The sequence below is a fragment of the Macaca thibetana genome, chromosome 11 (genome assembly GCF_024542745.1).
Source record: "Macaca thibetana thibetana isolate TM-01 chromosome 11, ASM2454274v1, whole genome shotgun sequence".
In the NCBI taxonomy this organism is placed as follows: domain Eukaryota; kingdom Metazoa; phylum Chordata; class Mammalia; order Primates; family Cercopithecidae; genus Macaca; species Macaca thibetana.
In genome coordinates this window covers 123090501-123111279 of record NC_065588.1, presented here as the reverse complement: position 1 = coordinate 123111279, position 20779 = coordinate 123090501, and the positions used below count along the sequence as shown (strand labels likewise).

At 40.8% G+C, this 20779-nt stretch overlaps 1 long non-coding RNA gene across 3 annotated transcripts in view; it reads left to right on the top strand.

Moving 5' to 3' along the window:
• The window catches only part of LOC126930970 (uncharacterized), an 88970-nt gene that overhangs the window by 18610 nt on the left and 49581 nt on the right, over positions 1–20779 (top strand). For all 3 annotated transcript variants that reach the window (XR_007717740.1, XR_007717738.1, XR_007717739.1), the window contains one exon: positions 20133–20323. This is a non-coding gene — a long non-coding RNA (uncharacterized LOC126930970). The remainder of the gene's footprint in view (positions 1–20132; positions 20324–20779) is intronic.

Sequence of the window (20779 nt, the reverse complement as noted above, 5' to 3'; positions counted from 1 at the left end):
TACAATCTTACATTTTAAAAAACCTAAAGACTCCACCAAAAAAAAACTATTAGTACTGATAAACCAACTCAGTAAAGAAGTAGAATATAAAATCAACATACAACAAATCAGTAGCATTTCCATATGCCAACAGTAAACAATCTGAAAAAGAAATCAAGAAAGGAATCCCATTTACAATAGCTACAAATATAAAAAAATATTTAGCAATAAATGTGACCAGAGAACTAAACAATCTCTACAATGACAACTATACAACACTGATGAAAGTAACTGAAGAGGACACACAAAAAAACGGAAAAATATTTCATGTTGTTGGATTGGAAAAAGCAATATTGTTAAAATATCTATACTACACCAAACAGATTCAATGCAATCTCTGTCAAAATACCAAAATTTTAAAGAAATACTTTAATTTAAAATCTTAAAATTTTAATGGATCTACAAAAGACCCAGAATAACCAAAGCACACATGAGCAAAAAGAATAAAGGTGAAAGCATCACATTTCTTCACTTCAAATTATACTACAAAGCTGGCCAGGTACAGTGTCTTGTGCCTGTAATCCCAGCACTTTGGGAGGCCAAGGCAGGTGGACAGCTTGAGCCCAGGAGTTCGAAACCAGTCTGGGCAACATGGCAAAACCCCATCTCTACAAAAAACACAAAAATTAGCCAGGTGTGGTGGTGCATGCCTGTAATCTCAGCTACTGGGGAGGCTGAAGCACAAGAATCACTGTAATCCAGGAGGTGGATGTTGCAGTGAGTTGAGATCATGCCACTGCATTCCAGCCTAGGTGACAGAGTAAAACTCTGTCTCAAAAAATAATAATAATAATAAAATCTATCTACACTATAAAGTAATAGTAACTAAAACAGCATGGTACTGCCATAAAAACAGACTCATAGACTAATAGAACAGAATAATAGAGATCCCAGAAATAAATACACACATTTACAGTGAACTTATTTTTGACAAAGGTGCCAAGAACATACTTCGAGGAAAGGACAATCTCTTTGATAAATAGTGCTGGGAAAACTGGACATCCATATGCAGAAGAATGAAACTAGACCCCTATCTCTGGCCATATACAAAAATAAATTTAAAATGGAGTAAAAGAATTAAATCTAAGACCTGGATCTATGAAACTACTGAGAGGTGACAATGTGCCAGCAGCCCTCACTCTCAGCACCTCCTTGGCCTCAGCGTCCACTCTGGTGGGCTTGAGGAGCCCTTCAGCCCCCCACGGCACTGTGGGAGCCCCTCTCTGGGCTGGCTAAGGCAGAAGCCTCCTCCCTCTGCTTGCTGGGAGGCGTGGAGGGAAAGGCACGGGCAGGAACCAGGGCTGCGGAATGCACACAGCGCTCTCTGGCCAGTGCAAGTCCCAGCGGGTGCGGGCTCAGTGGGCCCCGCACATGGAGCGGCCATACGGTACCTCTGGTCCAGGGCAGTGAGGGGCTTAGCACCCGGGCCAGCAGCTGCAGAGGTTGCGCCAGGTCCCCCTGCAGTGCCGGCCCTCCGGGCTGCACTCAAATTCTCACTGGGCCTTAGTTGCCTCACCGCAGGGCAGGGCTCACGACCTGCAGCCCGCCATGTCTGAGCTCCCCCGTTGCGGTGGGCTCCCGGGCGGCCTGAGCCTCCCCGACGGGCACCACCCCCTACCCCGTGGCGCCGGGTCCCATTGACAGCCCAAGGGCTAAGGAGTGCAGGTGCAGCTCGGGACTGGCGGGGAGCTCTGCCTGCAGCCCCAGTGCAGCATCCGCTAGGTGAAGCCAGCTGGGCTCCTGAACCAGATGGGGACTTGGAGAACTTTTATGTCTAGCTAGAGGATCATAAATACACCAATCAGCACTCTGTGTCTAGCTCAAGGTTTGAAAGTACACCAATCAGTACTCTGTGTCTAGCTCAAGGTTTATAAATACACCAATTGGTACTCTGTATGTAGTTAACCCTGTAAGTAGCTAACTAGCACTCTGTGACTCTGTCTAGCCCGAGGATTGTAAACGCACCTATCAGCACTCTGTCAAAATGGACCAATCAGCTCTCTGTAAAATAGACGAATCAGCAGGATGTGGGTGGGGTCAGATAAGGGAATAAAAGCAGGCTGCCTGAGCCAGTGGTGGCAACCTGTTCGGGCTTCGTAGAATGCCGTGTTTTTGATACACTGTTTTGAGACACCTAATGGTTCTCATGGTGCTCACCTTCTCTTGTTGCCACAAGGTAATTAACCCAACTTTGCTGAGCTACAAGTGTGTCCTTGCATGTCTTTGATTGAAGGGTATTGGCGCCATTCTCACTGGAGTGGGCCCTGCTCTGTGCTGACCCTCCCCTCAGCGTGAGACCCCACACCCCTGTAGCATCAGCTGCTGACTCCCGCTGGATGGGACGCTCCACATGAGCAGGCCTATTAGCATCTAAATTTGATAGAAGAGAAAACTAGACCCAGAGAGGTAAAGTAACTGCCCACACCCATGCAGCTGTAGGTAGCTGGAGTCCAACCCAGCCTTCTGTCTTTCCGGCTCCAGGACCTGCATTGTTTCATTGCATTCTTTTTAACCAGAAAGTTTGTCTTTTATTATTTTTATTATTTATTTATTTATTTATTTATTTATTTATTTATTTATTTATTGCCAGGGTCTTCTCTATCACCCAGGCTAAATAGAGTGCAGTGGTACAATTAAGGTTCACTGCAACCTTGACCTCCCAGGGTTCATAACTACCTCCCACTTCAGCCTTCCACCTAGCTAGGACCACAGGAATGCACCATCACGCCCAGCTAATTTTTGTATTTTTTTTATGGGGACAGAGTCTTGCCGTGTTGTTCAGGATAGTCTTGAACTCCTGGGCTCAAGCATTCCTTCTAAAGTGCTAGGATTGCAGGCATGAGCCACCATGCCTAGCCAAAAATTTGCTGTTAACCAAAATTGCTCAAACCTGTCTGGTTTTCTGAGTTACATTGGGCACTTATTAAAAGTACTTATTCCTGGGTCCCACCCTGGACTTATATACCTCTCCCAGTGAGAAACCTGGCATCTTTACATTTACCAACATCATCAGGTCATTAATTTTTACCACTCGGGTTTAGAAAACTCTATTTGGATAATACAACATGTGTAGAGGTAAGACACCTGCCAAATTAAGTTCACCAGGCTTTATGGAAGACGAAATCTACTTAGCCATCTCCTCAGCGAGAAGTAACCTTTCACTGAAAGATGCTTTCGTGTTTTTTCTGCTTCTCGCTAACTCGCCCATAAAAATTATAAGGAAATAAAAATAAAAAGCTGAGAGGCAGAAGTATTTACCACTTACCGTTTATTCAGGGCAGTAGGCAGTTTCAAAGAGGACAGGAAAGAAGAAAACGAAATGCTGTCCAATATAAAGCTTTCCCTGCTGTGAAAGGCAGCACAGTGGCAAATCTGGTTGGTTTGGATCTGTTCACATTCCAAGGGATGAATTCATAAAATACTACATTGATAAACATAATGAACTTTAATGGTGTCTCCCTTCACTAAAGCAAATCCAGGACACGCAGAGAAAAATCAGGAAACTTCCTTGCAATGAATGATTGGGTTCTGGGTGAGGATAAAGTGGACTTGGTTATTTGTCCAAGAATATTGAAGATTTCTCCATCTTTCCACTCTCTGGACTGAGGGCAGGCTGAAGCATCAAAAAATAGGTAATCTTGGCTGTGTGCAGTGGTTCACGCCTGTAATCCCGGCACCGTGCAAGGCCAAGGCAGGTGGATAACTTGAGGCCTGGAGTGACCAGCCTGGCCAACATGTCAAAACCACATCTCTACTAAAAATAGAAAAATTAGCTGGGCATAGTGGCATGAGCCTGTAATCCCAGCTACTCAGGAGGCAGAGACAGGAGAATTGCTTGAACCCGGGAAGCAGAGGTTGCAGTGAGCCAAGATCATGTCACTGCACTCCAGCCTAGGAGACAGAGTGGAACTCTGTCTCAAAAAAAAAAAAAAAAAAAAAAAAAAAAAAAATGCTACTACTAATCAAAAAAGGTAACCTAGATACCTATATGTTAAAGAAACCTGATGAGGGCTGCTTAGCAGATACTCTGACTTTATACAAAAGTGGTTAGGCGATGTCAAACCTCAACCACAGAGGAGAGGATCAGGGAACCAAATACCTGGATTTCCTCTCCTCTCATTCTCTGATTTCTTGCAAGTAACTCTCATTTCCAATCCAACTTGATGTTGGAGGGCAAAGCATCTAATTAATGGTGCCAAACCATATTGTTAGCCCTCATGGGTACTAAGTGGGAGGGAAAATGGTGAAGAGTACTGAAGTGTTGCCAGTGGAGAATATCCGGCACACGACTAGAGGGTCACTGTCTTTGCTTTAGAAAAAGTACTGAGCTGCAAAACATTTTCAGTTTTTCCATGACCCCATGATCGGCAACAGAAGGTATCTGGAATAAGAGTGATTCATAGTCTAAAGAATACAATAGTAAAAATTCCTATAGACCAGCATAGCACAAAACAAACTCTTGTAGACTTGGGAGGTACTAAGATGAAGAAGGATAATTTCTGGGCATGAGGAGCCTCTCAGAAGGGAACGAGAGATGATACAGCAGTAACCTGTGTGACCCAGTTACCTAGTACAAGATAGGATAAAGGATGTCCCTGCAGAGGGCTGCACAGTCCAAAGATACCATGTGGGCCGTGATACTCTCTAAGTCATTTGAATAGAGATGCAGCTTTGGAGAGATACAGCGGCAACCCTAAATCATCATGACAACGGCAATTACAAGTACCAGGCACTCTTGCAAATGCTTTGTATTGACTCATTCACCCATCGCATCAACTCTAGGGTGTGTGCATTACTGTAACCCCCATCACAGGGAAGTTAATCTTGCTCAAGCCCTCATAAATTGAGTAAGGTCAACATTCCTCAGAGATGAGAGGAGGTTAAAAATATAACTTAAGTAGAATTTCAGAATAAAGCAAGATAAAATTATATGTCTTGATGATCTGAATTTGTGGATGGAGACGTGTGCCTTCCACATACAGATGGTTTTTCCCAGTCTTGATTGCTGCCTGAAGAGATTTCAGGAAGCATCCTAGGCACAATGATGGTTGAGTTTTTGTTTCTGGGTAGCCACCAGTCTGCCTGATCGTATAAATACAACATCCTAATGGCAGGTGAGCAGTCTGAGGTCTGAAGGAAAGTAAACTCAGTCCCAGTAGATAGGAAATGCTAAGAAGGCCCTAGAATTCAGACATAGAGCTCCTGCGGCATAGTCCCTCTGTGTCAGATATAGGAGACAACAACATCTGAGAGTCTTCAGCTTTAGCTAAGATCCAACCTTGTGCCTTTTAAGGAGAAGCACCTTAAAGCAGAGATTCCAAAACCTTGCTTTGAAACATTTCAAGGTGTCTTTCATTAAAATAATGCTGTACATATGTGTTTAATAATTTAAATATATATTTAAATATATATTAAGTATACATGTATATTTAAATATATATTTTAATGTATCTATATATTTGAATGTATATTTATATACATTTGAATCCATATTAAGTACTTTTTGAATCACTTTAAATGTCACGAATGAGTGGACAGGATGTCATGAATGAGTGGACAGGATGTCACGAATAAGTGGACAGGATGTCACAAAATTATCACAGATTGTAGTCCATTCAAATGCTTAGGAATCGTGTGTTTTATGACCGAATTTCCTATGACACCAGCACTTTTTTCTATAGTAAGAGAGCCTCAATATAGCACACTTGACGTGTTTCTTGTGCACAGACATGGGCTGATCCTTTATTAGCTGCACAGGTCAGTGACAGGACCAAGCAACATCAAATCCGTTGACAAATTGAGTGATAAAAGAATTATGTCTACTCCTGTTTATTGTATTCTTTAGACATTTAGTAGGTCAGTGGTGGGGATCAACTCTGTTTTTCCAGAAACTTCAGAGGTGGCATCGAAGCTCCTGGTCCTTAAAAATTTCCAGCAACCTCAGAGGTGGCATTGAAGCTCCTGGTCCTTAAAAAACACTCTGAGCATCAAGGTTCCAGAAGATCCCCTTAGGCCTCATAAGCCAGGATTGCATCACCATTCACCTTTGGTTCTAAGGGAGGCAGGGAAAGCATTTGGCAAAGAGGAATGGGAAGTCAAGGCTGTAGCAGACAAACCATGACTCAGTCTCTGGGGCTGGGCACATTACTGTCTGGACAAAAGCAATTTAGCCATAAAGAAAAAACAATGACTATCGGGAAGAAAATTGTTGCTGCCAAGGCAAATGTTCCAGAGAAGCTCGTGTAGCAAAGAAAATGGAGTTTCCGAGCATGTTTCATTTCTTATGAGACCTCCCTTTTTCTGTCTACTCCCAGTATCCAATATATGAGTTGCATTTGCCGTTTTATTAACTTTGCTGATTTAAAAAAAAAAAAACTTTCAAACATACACAGAAATTTAAAGGAAACTATAACAAAACTGCATGCACTGCCCAAATTCAATGAAGATGCAGACTTTGCCATATTTCCTTTATTTATTTTGGAACCATTTCAAGAAAAAAATTACAAACAGCATGATACTTCTACTCCAAATACCTTATCACACATCTCCAAAAAATAAGGAATCTCCTATATCAGCTAACACTATTTTGATGTTTAACAAAATTAGCAAATCATTCATTTCACCTGGTCCACATTTAAATTTCTCCAGTTGTCCGCTAATCGTTTGGTGTAACAGCTTTTAATGGATCCAGGATCCAGCCAAGAATTAACTGATTTCACTTTAATTGTTCTCGTCTCTTCCAGTCTCCTTGCTCCTTATACTTTAGACCATCACTGGGCCCCCTGACCCCCTTCCTTTACTATTCAAACCCCAGATGGATTATTCTCTCAAAATTTATGCTACTTATTTTTTCTGTCTTCAAGGGAGTGTCGCACCTTACCATTCAAGGGCACCACTCCAGTGCTACTGAATCTGGAACACCTATCATGTCTTGGATTTGACCTCTGCTTTATCATCTACATTTCCTGTCATTCTTCCCTCTGCATGCTCCATTCTACCCATCGTTTCTTTCTTCCAAATTTTTATCCATCCTTCAAAGCCTGAATTCCATATCTAATGTTTATTTGATTAGCTCAGATTAGAGAAACCCCCCATTTTTAAAATGTAACAACAATCCCATAAAGTCTTGAAATGAAGTTGTTTCTATGCACATTTGCTCCATCTATTGGCATTCTAAGACCTAGAGGCAGGGTTCCTGTCGAATTAGCTCTATGTTCCTAGCGATTTGGGTAGTCCCTGCTCCATGGTACTTACTGGGTAAATGTTTGGTGAGTGAATGAAGGTGTAAAAATGGTTAAATACATGCTGATTCTGTCTATTAAATATACTCAAAGTGGCCACCATCCTGAGTGCAAGAAAACTCCTGTGGCTGCAAATTATTCAGGTTGTCTAAATATTTGAGTGACATAGAAAATATAATTCAAAACAGCTTAGGTACACAAGATAATTTGTTGGTGTAACTCTTTATTGGAAGAAATGAATTCAGGCAAGGCTGGGATTGGGACTCACACAAGGATACCAGGATTTGGTCTCCATCTCCCAGGTCTTCCCTTATCCATGTTGACTTCATTGTCAGGCTCCACATGGAATTGAGATGGGATCTGGGAGGGGTGTATCCTCTCAGGTTCAAGTCCTATTAAAAAATATGTTTTGCCTCCACACAATAGCCCCAAAAATTCTTATCTCTCATTTACTCATTAGGTCAATAACTATTCCTAAAGTACTGTGGTCATGTCAACGAGATGCTTTGATTTCCCTCATATGAAGTACATATTTAATTCCAGAAAAGAATGAGAGCATTCTATGGAAGAAAAATGTTATCACCTATTTTCCCCATTGTGTGATAAAGTAAAAGATATCTATTGAAATTAATGAACATTTTAAAACTTACTAAATCTAGAATAATAGAGCAGATACGGATAAATGTGCCGCATCTGGGAACTAGCTATGGTTTAGTACAGGAACGGCAATTAAGTAGCTCTTATTACACCACAACCACTCAGTCTTCCTGACCTGCAGCAGACATTCCTAGTCAATCTTTTCGCTTTTCATTCTAACCCTAGATGCATCTTTAGAAAAATCTCAGCACATCTCTGGGCAATGAGATCATTCTTTTGGGACTTGACACATGAACTGAAGTGTAATTGGCATTCTTTATTGGAAGGGGCGTGGCTTTAGAGTTAAATTGTCATGAGTTCAAATACCAACCCCACCTATCATTTACTATACAGGTGAATGTAGACAAGTGATATAACTCTTGTAAGTTTTTATTTTTTTTGTCATTTGGAAAGTGGGAAAATTAAATATATATACATATATAAGCGAGTATAGTTAAGTTCATAACCCAGGCAGTGTTAAATACATGCTATTTTGCCTTCTCCTTCCCAAAAGAGATTCTCTTTGCACTGAGTGGAGCTTGTGGGATCCTCTCTTTGAGGAATTGAAGACAAAGAAACCTCAGCCTGTAATCAAGTAGTTATAGCTCTCCCTGTGAAATTCAAGATTGAGGGTTTCAACTCATCCAAATCACCTAGCACCACCTATCTTTGGACAAATGATAGTCTTGGAAGAACAAATGTGTTTCAGGATGCTAAAAAGACTTAATCTATGATTGAAAAAATACTAGCCCACTCAGTACAAAACCTTTGTAAGATTATACTGGAAAATTTTAACACTGTAATTTGTGACAGGGGATTGTTGCCTTTAGAGGAGAGGGCATCCTGCATGGAGCTGCTTGGCTTACGGACCAGCCCTGCCCCCAGGACACTTAAGGCAAATCAATAGCTCCTGGATACGTTTCTCCTTTAGAGCCCGTTTACACTTATTTTTTTTTCTTTACTCTGAAGACACACAATCAATGAAACATGAGTGATTACCTAACCTGAACTGAGTATTTGTTCCTTATGCATCAAAAGTTTGGAGGAAGCATTTCGATTCCAAAAATTACCTTTCCTCCTTGTCCACTGGGAAGGTGCCCTTGCCTTTGAGCTTACATGTAACTGCACTGGAATTTGGTAATAATGCTCAATCTTTAATAGAAGTGTGAAATGGCATTTCTTTGTCTCATCCACCTTTTAATTGACACATAATTTTGAGTATCAACTATTTTGTCAGACCCTCCATTATGTGTTAGGGGGTGTACCTGAGAAACTTGCTTTCTGTCTGCTTATGAAATTTGCAATTGAATAAAGAAGGCAGATGTTAAACCATTTATTTCAAAATCCACCCTTTAATTGCATTTAAGACAATACTTATCAAGGGAAAGTGCACAATGCAATCTAAAGGTATAACTGGGTAGCTGTTTTATCTTTAATATGTATTTTAAAGTTTTATATAAAATAATTAAGCTAAAATGTGTAGTGTTTTTAATACTGAAGAAAAATTGAACTTTGGGGAATATTTTGTGTTAAAATAACAGAAATCCTAAATAATAATTATTTAAATTAATAACTATGGAGATGAGCAGTGCTAAGGTCATTTATCAGTGCTGTCATATCAGGTCGTGGCATCACCATGAGCCAGTCCTCTCAACTTTCAGGTTCAGGTATCATGGCCTTACATGATATTCATCTGAAGCAGGATGAGACCGAGCAGGCAGAAAAGGAAACGTTTCTGACAATGTTCTCTTATGAAGAATCCACCTTTCCTAGAAGCCCTAGTGAACCTCCCATCCGACTTACAGGTGCAAATTGCCTGAAAGACTCATTCCAAGACCAAGCACAGGTACAAGGGCCAAAACTGGCTTAGAACAGGCATGACTCACCTTTTCAGCTTCTGAGTTATCTCCTCTCAAGGGCACAGGTCAGTCCAATTGGTTTGTGAATAAAACTGGGGAACTGTCATAAGGGAAGAAGCAGCAATGAGACCCTTTCCATAAAGAGGAGAGACATAAACAGGCATACCTCACCAGGACCACCTCCAAGTAATTACTTAAGAAATAAAAGCTCTATTAGTAAGAATTTTGGAATTTCTGTCTTGTTTTTAATCCCATGAAAAAAGGTTCAAGATCCATTGGTATCAATCTATAGTTCGAAAGGAATCAGGTCTCTTTTAAACAGCAAGGAGGAAAAAAAAATGAAATCTCATGGACGGCAGTGGTATTGCTCCACATGGCCTCACGGTGGCACTGTTGAAGAGTCATTCTGTGCAGATCCCTGGGCTAAGTTGTTTGGGACTGCCTAGATCCCTGTGCTCAGGCACAGTTGGCTGCCAAATTATCGTTCTTTCAGAGTCATACACATCTTTAGCCATTTCTTCAAATCACCACCTCTGTTCTATGAAGAATCCCACAATCAGTTGCATATTTTTTTGAAGCCAACCCTTTGAAATGAACTCTTAGCACCTTTAGCTGAGCCAGGTCACTGACTTCTTCCTACAAAGCAATTTTGTTTCATAGAAATGCAGCTGAAGTTAGAGGAAAGGCAGCATCCACTTCTACCCTACTGGGAGATCCTGGATTCTCTATGAATATTAAGATTTCTACCTTCCAGAGTTAATACTGTATGCCAAAAAAGGGTATGCCACTGAATACCCTTTTTGGCATACACTGAATACTATAATTTTGTATGCCATTGAAATAACTGTATGGGAAGAGGAATTTATCCGCCCTTTTCTATCTCTGTTTACTGGATAGAGTTCAATCTTTTGAGGAAATGAAGGCATGAATGAATGCGGCTACTCAGATATTTGTCATATGAAAATTTTAAGAAAATAAATATTTATATAACTAAGAGGGATGGTTCAAGTGACTTTCCTGGAGAAAACCTCAGCTGTGTCATTGTTTTCCTGCCTAGAAGAGGGTAAGACGGATGCAATTTTATACACACTGTCAATGACAACCTCATGTACTCTGTCTTAGGAGACATCCTTCACACACTGTAAAAGTCTCTTGAGAGATGCTACTTGTTCTTATCAGAGAGGAGAAGAAAATGAAGAAAAAACCCCAAACTTTCAAATTCTTAAATACAAAAATATTGTTAAATAAAAAACTACATCTCAGCCTGTGATGTTGCAATGCAGATTGGCTCAATTCTACAACAATGCTCAAGTCCGTGCCTTCTGCACGTTTGCCTCATACATTCTAGGCAATCTCCAAACGCCTTGGGCCCTTTGTTTCCAAACCTAAATAACTTTCTTACAGCAGCCCTGGCAAACAAATATACCTATTTTTGTTTGCTCCTCTATGTTTGATTTTTTTTCTGTTTGGGGAATTCCCCAGCTGAAGATTTTTGTAGGAAGCAAAGATTACCACCCACTCCACAATATGAAACTGCCAGGGCCGCCTTCAACTCCCGTGCAGCTGGGGTATAAGAGACCAGCCTCACCAAGAGAATAACCTGAGCTGGCTTTTGTTTCAGGAGATGTAAATGCAGCAAAGTCTTATGAAGACATGATGGTAAATGTTAGGTGTCAACTTGACTGCATTAAGGGATATCCAGAGAGCTCGTAAAGCATTATTTCTGGGTGTATTAGTCCACTCTCATGTTGCTGATAAAGACATATTCAAGACTGGGTAATTTATAAAAGAAAGATGTTTAGTGGACTCATAGTTTCACTTGGCTGGGGAGGCCTCACAATTGTGATGGAAGACGAAGGAAGAGCAAAGCCGTGTCTTACCTCGCGACAGGCAGGAGAGAGCTTGTCCAAGGGAACTCCCATTTATAAAACCATCAGATCTTGTGAGACTTATTCACTACTACAAGAACAGTATGGGGGAAACTGCCCCCATGATTCAATTATCTGTAACTGGCCCTGCCCTTGAAATGTGGGGATTATTATGATTCAAGGTGAGATTTGGGTGGGGACACAGCCAAGCCATGTCAGTGGGTATGCCTATGAGGATATTTCTGGGAGAGTTTGACATTTGAATAAGTGAGCTAAATAAGGAGGATCCACTTCACCCAATGTGGCCAGTGCCTTACAATCGACTGAGGACCAGATTAGAACAAAGGAGGAAAGAGGAATTAGTTCTCCCTGCCTCTCTCTTTCTCCCTCTCTCTCCTGGAACTGAGACGCGCCCCCTCTCCTGTCCTGAGAGATCAAAACTTCACGTTTTCCAGCCTTCAGACTCCTGGACTTGCACCAGTGGTCCCTGGGTTCTCAGGCCTTGCATCTTAGACTGAGAGCTACATCATTTGCTAATGAGGGATGGGGCTGAAGAGGAGGCAATTAAGTGAAATCAACCACACATTTGCAGAGTGTACCTAACAGTCCTAAAGGTCAACTGGGTCAAAGAACCGTGGGGCAAGCAGAACTTCTAGTTGCATTTGACTGGCCAGAGCACATGGATATGATCTTGCACTAAAGTCACATAACAATCTCCAATTTTCCAAGTTTATTCACAAATCTGAATGCCAATGAGAAATCCAGGCAAAGGCTGACAGTCATTTTTTTCCTTGGTTCACAGTCATATTCCTAGACCATGTAAATATATTGCATTCATTTGAGATTTGGTCTGCATGACACAGGTTAAAAATAGAGAAATCTTCCCCCAAATGGCAGCTATTCTATGATCTAAGATCTCCCTGCATGCACCAAATTGTCTCATAATCTCTTATTAAGCAGAAGTGAAATAAAACTACACAATTAGGAATAATTTTAATTATGAATGGCCCTCCCAGAGAGAACTTAAATTACTGTTAAAACATAGAAAATCAAATAAAATCCAAGAAAATACCAAAGAGCAAATAGAAGTCTCAAATAAAAGGTCCTTGTACAGAAAGCAGATTGCAGATAATTAGAAATAAAGCTGGAGATTCAATTACTTGGCTTTTCTTCTAAGAAGATAATGTTTATTTTTTACAATATGTCTGATTTTTAAACAATCAATAAATCGCAATGGAAAAAATATTGAAATAATTCATTATACTTAAATATCGAAATACAAATAATAGCATCATGCCATTTAAAATAATATATGATAGCAGCATTTACATTCAGGAATGAATGTTCCAAACTTGCTGTCAAAAAGCCTTATGATCTTAACTGGGCTTCATGAATTTTAACTTTATGAAACAGGCACAATTATAAGATTGTTTAAAAAAAAGTAAGCAAAGGAATCCAACATTCACATATAGATGGAATAGAACTCAGAATACAATTACTGATGAAAATCAATAATTTTTAATATTTGTATATGTTTTTTTAACTTTTCATGTAATAAAAATAAAATATTTTATCAAAAAATAGCTACATTATATGATTGAGCCCTATGAGAATTTCTGTAGTTTACCAAGTTCTGGACAAAGCAAGACAAATATCTATAAAAGAAGTAATTTTCCTTCACTCATTTTACTTCTTTTGACTGGAATTCATAGATTTCTATTTTCATCTCCATCAAAACATAAACATTAAAGACTCGAATGACTGACATGATTCTCGTCACGAGATCTTAGTCTGTTTGGGATGCTATCACAAAATGCCATAAACTCATTAGCTTAAAAAGCATGAATTTACTTCTCACATTTCTGGAGGCTGAGAAGTTTAAGACAGAAAGCTGGTGGATTCCACACCTAGTGAGGACTCACTACCTCATTCACAAAGACAGCCTTCTCTCTGTGTCCTCGCATGGTGGAGGGGAAAAGTTCTGGTCTTTCCAGCCCTCTTTAAAGGCACTCATTCCATTGTGAGGCTCCACATTCATGGTCTAATCACCTTCCAGTGGCCTCATCTCCTAACAGCATCACTTTCAAGACAGGCTCGGACATAGGAACTTTGATGGGGCACAAGCATTCAGACCATAGCATAGAGTGATCATCATCAGTGGTGTTTTAAAAGCTCTCAGGAGGCCAGACTGTCTCCTATATCCCAGGGTTTAAATATTTTTGAAATCAAGACATTACACATCTTTATCTCTGTTATGCATTTCCTCTGAACAATTTACTCCTTCCTCCTTCTTTTCCATCCCCTGTGGAGTAGTTGTGGAGCTTGAGCACTCCCACGTCCTCAAATCCATCATAGCCTAAGTAAAGGTCATGAGTGCAGCATTCACTCACGGTAAAATAGATAGCGCATCCCTTTGTATTCTTAAACAGGCTTCGGTCTGGCTAAGCCTCCACCCATCAGGCATGGTAGAAAACGCAGTTGAGTAATTTTGAGGGAGATCTTCCCTCACCATCTGTGATTGTCAGGAACGTAGAGACTTGTACAAGCTGGAAGAATTGAAGAAATCCCTGGTCCTCAGTTCACCCTGGCTACTGCTCCTGGGGTCTCCTGTTTGACATCCACAGTTTCTGCTCAGAGACAGCCAGCTCCCTTCCTTCAAGCTGAGCTGGAGATGAAGAGCCCTCTGCAGAGGAAAAGGGCGCCCAGCTGCCTGCGCGGGCTCAGAGCTCCACCTGCTTGATCTTCTATGGTGCTCAGGGAGCTGGGTCCACACGAGGGGAATCCACAATCCATCTTCCACATCATCTGGGCCAATCCCCTTAGTTACTCCACCTCAATCTGGCCACTCTCCATAATTGCAACCCTCTTCTCTCTGGGAAACACCAGCCACTCAGAATCAAGAGTCTAAACATTCAGAGGCTGGGCGTGGTGGCTGGCACCTGTAATCCCAGCACTTTGGGAGGCCAAGGCGGAGGGATTCCCTTGAGGCCAGGAGTTCAAGACTCACCTGGGCAACATGGCAAACACCCATCTCTACAAAAAATTGGAAAATTAGCCGGGCATGGCGGCATGTGCCTGTAGTCCCAGCTCCCCAAGAGGCTGAGGTTGGAGGATCTCCTGAGCCCAGGAGTTTGAGGCTGCACCATGAACTGTGATTGGGCCACTGCCCTCCAGCTTGGGCAATGGAGCAAGACTTTGGGGAAAAAAAAAAAAAGAGTCTACACATTCTGAAATTAAGCTCTCCTAATAATTTACTTTGCCATCAAAGATGAGCTTTTCCCTTCAGGAAAGGAAACTCCAGCTCGGATTTCGGGTTTCTTTCTTCAGAGGGGTGTGGGCAACCCTTATTCATCCATGATAATTCTTCTAATAAGAAATCAAGGAACAATCTTTTTTTTTCAATGAAGCCATCTAAATCCATAGAACTTTCTCTTTCTAAGACGATTATCAATCTTGGGCACACATTTAAATCACTTGCAGACTTTTAAAACTCCCAGGCCCGCAGTCCAGGCCAACCCAATCAGAACTTCTGTAGATAGACCTTGGGCATCACGAAAGGGCAGGTAAGCCATCCTCAGGTGATTCTCTTGTGCAGTGAGCACTGAGAACTGCTATTCTACAGCATGGGTTTCCATTACTCGAACAGAATCCTTGGTAACTGGTTAATGAGGATAGAGGCTTTGTATTGTGTTAACTGTTTTGCAAGGATCGTATGCATCCAGATGATGTTCTAGGAACTGTAAATACTAAGGGAAAAAACAGAAAACAAGATTGGGCATTGCCCACAAAGTACAACAGTTTTATTCTTTGTTTATCATAATATAGGCAAAAAGGAAAAAGAAACAAATATTTATAAAAGTAATATTTATAAAATAATATAAACATGATAAATTATAAATATTTTATTTATAAAATAAATCAGTGAGCAGGTACAAGAGATTGTCCTTAGAGATAAAAGCTAACATTAATTGACTACATATAGCAAAAAGCATATTGGTATTGCTAAAATTGGTGGTGATGGACAGAGAATATCAGCTTATGAGGGTTGCCTATTGTGCAGAGAAGGAAGGATTAATGCAGGAACGGAGCTCTGAAGATCTGATTCACTGTCTGTCTGTCAGTGGCTCAAGCACACAGTGATCAGGTACAAGAGATGCTCTTAGAGATAGAAACTCACATAAAGTAACTACGTATAGTGAAAACATACTGCTACTGATAAAACTGGTGGTGATGCACAGAGAATATCAGCTTATGAGGAAGAAGAGGGGACACTGACTCCCCAGAAGCCATTCAGTCCCCAGCCTCCCTCCCACCTGCATGAGGCTGCTGGAGCTCTGTGGCACCAAAAACCATCGGCTCCCAGGATTCTATAGTCCAGACTGAAGTTCTGGCTTCCTGCTCACAAGCTGTGTAAACCTGGATAGGTTACTTAACTTCTCTGTGCTTCTTACTGTCGCCTCAATTGTAAAACTGGTTTAATGACAGTGATTTGTTACCATGAGGGTTATAAAAGTAAACATTTACAGAGTGCTTAGATTCGTGCTTGAAAGGGCAAAAAATGGTCCAAGATGTATTATGTGATACATTTATTCTAGTTGGGATCAAAGGCAGAGGCTAGTCAAAAATCTTAGAGGTTTACCAGTACTATAGTAACTTTCGTTACTAAACTTGGTTTTGGAAAAAAAAAATGCCTGTGCTGTTTTGAGAATGAAGCTTCCTGCCCCATCCCTGCAGCATTGTCCAGAGCTCTGGATTGTGTGCAGGTGAGGCTCCACAGGTATAGAAACCTGCTCATCTGTAGCAGTGAGCACGGTCCATGCCCTCTTTATTGCTCCTGGGCTGGGTGGGACGTTGGAACCTTTGCAGAAGTGCTGTGGGTGGACCTTGATCGATCCTGCTGAACATCCTCTCTGTACTCCTAACACTTGAGTTAATATCACAATGATACTGCTTGTCACTTACACATATGTGCAAATGAGAAGACATCAGGATTAAAGAACAGTGCTGGGTCTGGGAGATTAGATATAGATGCTCTTACCACTTACCAGTGTATTTCCATATCTCTTCCTTTACAGTGATTATGTATTACTTATATTAAAACTTGGAAAGCAAAAATCCTATTTTCAAAGATTTTAATGGACCCACAAATGCTTAAGACATAATACTAAGTGGAAAAACAATACAAATGATCTTAATGGTATCTTCTTTAAAATATACATATAGAAAAACTACTGGAAGTTAATACTGTATATCTCAGGGATACAGGGCTTTGGGAACTTATATTTTCTTCTTTAGTTGTAATGAAATTTTTAAATTTAAATGACAAAACAGTTCCTTTACAATGGGAATTTATATGTCCTAATCAAAAGACATATTTAACTTATGAAAGAAATGGCATCACCAATTTTATCTATTGTACAAATTTTAAAGAGTCCCTGTTGCTAATGCTTAGGATTGTGTTGCTTGAACCTTCTGAAAACTACATATACAGGAGAACTGTTGGCTCCTTTTTTCCTTCAATTACTGAATTCTCTATTCTTGACATTCTGCTGAGGCTCTATTAGACGACGGGAAAAATCATATAGAATGTCTGGTACTTTTTTCTCAAGAGAGAAGGCATTAAATGTAATACTGGGTATTTTTCCAAACGTCTTAAATTGGGCTGCTAGGGTGTATAGGTTTGGAAGTCTTGACTTTTCTACAGGAGTCTTTTGGGAATTTACTGAGTATGTCACGCAGTGTTGGAGGAAACTTTTTGACCTAGAGTCTTGCTTAATATGCACGTGACTGACTCTGCACAGAAGGTTGGACCTGGCTGCTTCAAAGGGTCACCTATTGTGCGGGGAAGGAAGGGTTAATGTAGAAACAGAGCTCTGAAGATTCAATTCCCTGTCTGTCAATGGCTCAGGCATACAATGATCAGGTACAAGAGATTGTCCTTAGAGATACAAACTAACATTAATTACTCAAAACCTTTTATGCCATGATTAGGGTAGAACTTACAGTACTTATGAAATTAGCTGTGGTTCACGGTTCATCCTTTCTGACTTCTGATAAGGTTAAGATATGAGACTGGGCCAGGCGTGGTGGCTCACTCCTGTAATCCCAGCACTTTGGGAGGCCTAGGTGGGTGGATCACGAGGTGACAAGTTCAAGACCAACTTGGCCAACGTGGTGAAACCCTGTCTCTACAAAAAAACTACAAAAATTAGCCTGGCATGGTGGCACATGCCTGTGGTCCTGGCTACTCGGGAGGCTGAGGCAGAAGAATCGCTTGAACCCGGGAGGCGGAGCTTGCAGTCAGTGAGCCGCGATCGCTTCACTGCACTCCAGCCTAGGCGACAGGGTGAGACTCTGTCTCAAAAAAAAAAAAAAAAAAAAAAAGATATGAGACTGAACTTTACCAAGAAATGCAGTTCAAAATAATGAAACTAGCATTTCAGTACAATGAGAGAAACACATATTTGGAAACCAATGAAACCGCCAAAATAAAATATTCAATTGAGCATGACTGTGTTCACAAATCCACCTCCCTAGGACAACAGGCATGTGGGATGTCTTGTGTATATTGGAAGCAGTTCTAGGAGTGAATGAACTAAATGTTTTCCCTTGAGCTGATGACTTTGGTTCTATATTAAGCAAAACTTACAATGTAATAAATCTCAAAATAAAATTAATTAAATGTCCTCTAACCCTTCCTCAGATAATATTCTACTTTGAAGAACACCAATAGACAGAAGCAAGAGGACTACTTTTTAATGCTAAAGTATGCAAAACCTGCCACTTCACTGGCAAGCCATGAATTATTCATAAATATAGACTTGGTTAATATCTTTAAAAATGCAGCGTATTTTGCCTTGTGATTTCGAGCTTGGATAACAGTTTTGGAATCATGACATATGAACCAAATTACAACAAGCCCCCATATTGATTTTCTGTAGATTAGGGAAATATGTTCATTGACTCAGTAAGAGATGATCAGTAGGTACCCGAAATAAGGAAATTAAACTCATCTTTTGCACAGCAGTTTTGGCAGGATTTGTGCTAGGAACACTGAAATAAAGAATGTATCATTTTAGGGAAATGTTTATTATATGTTTTAACAGCTGAAGAATATTATTCAGTGGTTTCTCACTAGCTTTGCCTAAAAAATTTGATTAAATTGTGGGCCTCTCCATTGAGCAGGAGACACTAATATCAAATGTGTGTGCATAAGCTGGAGTGACAAATCCTTTAGTCTCAAATCACTGAGCTGGAAAAGGTATCCCATCACCATCTCTCCCTATAGTTAGTTTAGACTTAAGTTTTCTTTTTTTTTTTTTTTTTTTTTTTTTTTGAGATGGAGTCTCAGGCTGTTGCCCAGGCTGGAGTGCAGTGGCGCGATCTCGGCTCACTGCAAGCTCCGCCTCCCGGGTTCCCGCCATTCTCCTGCCTCAGCCTCCTGAGTAGCTGGGACTACAGGCGCCCGCCACCGCGCCTGGCTAATTTTTTGTATTTTTAGTAGAGACGGGGTTTCACTGTGGTCTCGATCTCCTGACCTTGTGATCCGCCCGCCTCGGCCTCCCAAAGTGCTGGGATTACAGGCTTGAGCCACCGCGCCCGGCCTTAGACTTAAGTTTTCAAAATGCATTTATTTTTAAATTCACTGACCTACCCCAACCTCTTGCTTCTCAAATAATGCTGTTCTTTATAAGGGGTTTTTCAGATTGAATTGGACTTCCTCAGCTCCAGGCCACACAGAGTATTGTGTATACTTAATCATAACTTAATGCTTTTACAACTGCTCTAAAGGGATTACTATGGATTCCATCTCAAATGCCTCACAGTTACATTATTTTCGCATACTTACAATTACCTGCAAAGGTTTTTAGATGCGATGCACTTTTTCCATAAATACTTGATGTAATCTACATTTTGTTTGTCACATTTTGTTCATTTCTGTTGTGGACGCAAAATATCAGAGCAATTTAAGATCTTACTGAATGAGAAACTTGAACAGAAATAATGACGTAGTATCTGCCATTTTTATTCTAACTAAATAAAATCAAATATCAATTTAAAACATGCAATAAAAAATCAACATTACATGAGAAAGATACAATAATACATGTTATTAAAACCAAAGTAGGTGAATAAGAGTATTAACATGGCTATGTTGAGCTGGGTCTTTTAAACCCGATTGCTAATGAAATCAGGCATTAGGAAGTGAGTCTTCAGTTAGAAACACCGTGTTTGACTTTTGTCTTCTAAATGAGAGTGGCTGCAGCTTAGACACTGGGTAAGAGAATGGGAGGCCCCCAGCTTGGGAACCTCAGCAGGTCTGACTCCTGCCTTCCTCTTTCAGCCCTAGAACAAAGAATAAGGTAATTGAGGTGATTTCTGGCTTTTTGTTATACTCCCTCAAGGCCAAGGAAAGGGAACCTGTCTTGTGCTCTGACTTAGAATATTCACAAGAACACTATCACATAGTTGTTACTCTCATTCCCCAGTGAACATACGCGGAGGTGAACATGACCTATGATTTCAGAGCTGGGAAGAGACCTTGGGCTTTCATTCAGGAGGAGTCCAAGGAAACGAGCGGTTTGCTGTCAGGGCTGGCAAAGAAACACTGGGAGAAGCTTCACCTAAATTTTCTGCCGCACCAAAGGTTTTTGCTACCAGCAAAAACGAGGACATAAGAGTAAGAGTCTTCATGGTTTTATTCTCATCTCTGCCTCTCAGCGGTGTGACCTTGGTCAAGTTGTTCTATTTCTTCCTGAAATAGGAAAAGCTCCTGTGTATACGGGTGTGTGTGTGTGTGTGTGTGTGTGTATTAAATGTAATGATATCGCATATGTGCAGGGTCTGGTTCATGGACAGCCTCCAACACATGGTGTGCAGCAAAGGAAGAGCAGCTGGGCTGGAACTGTCATCTGTAGAAAGGCCTGTTGTCAAGATCGGCCCTTTTGCATCTGGGAACTTGTCTCTCAATGTCAATCGTTCACTGATAAGAGCACCCATGGTGCCTAAACTGCTGTGCAAATGATATTGTTTATGTGAACACCTGCTTTTCCTCTGGGGAGTCTGGAATTTGGGGACTCGTCAAAAGAAAGAAGCAGGTGTTCACATAAGCCATACCCTCTGCTAGACAGAGGGT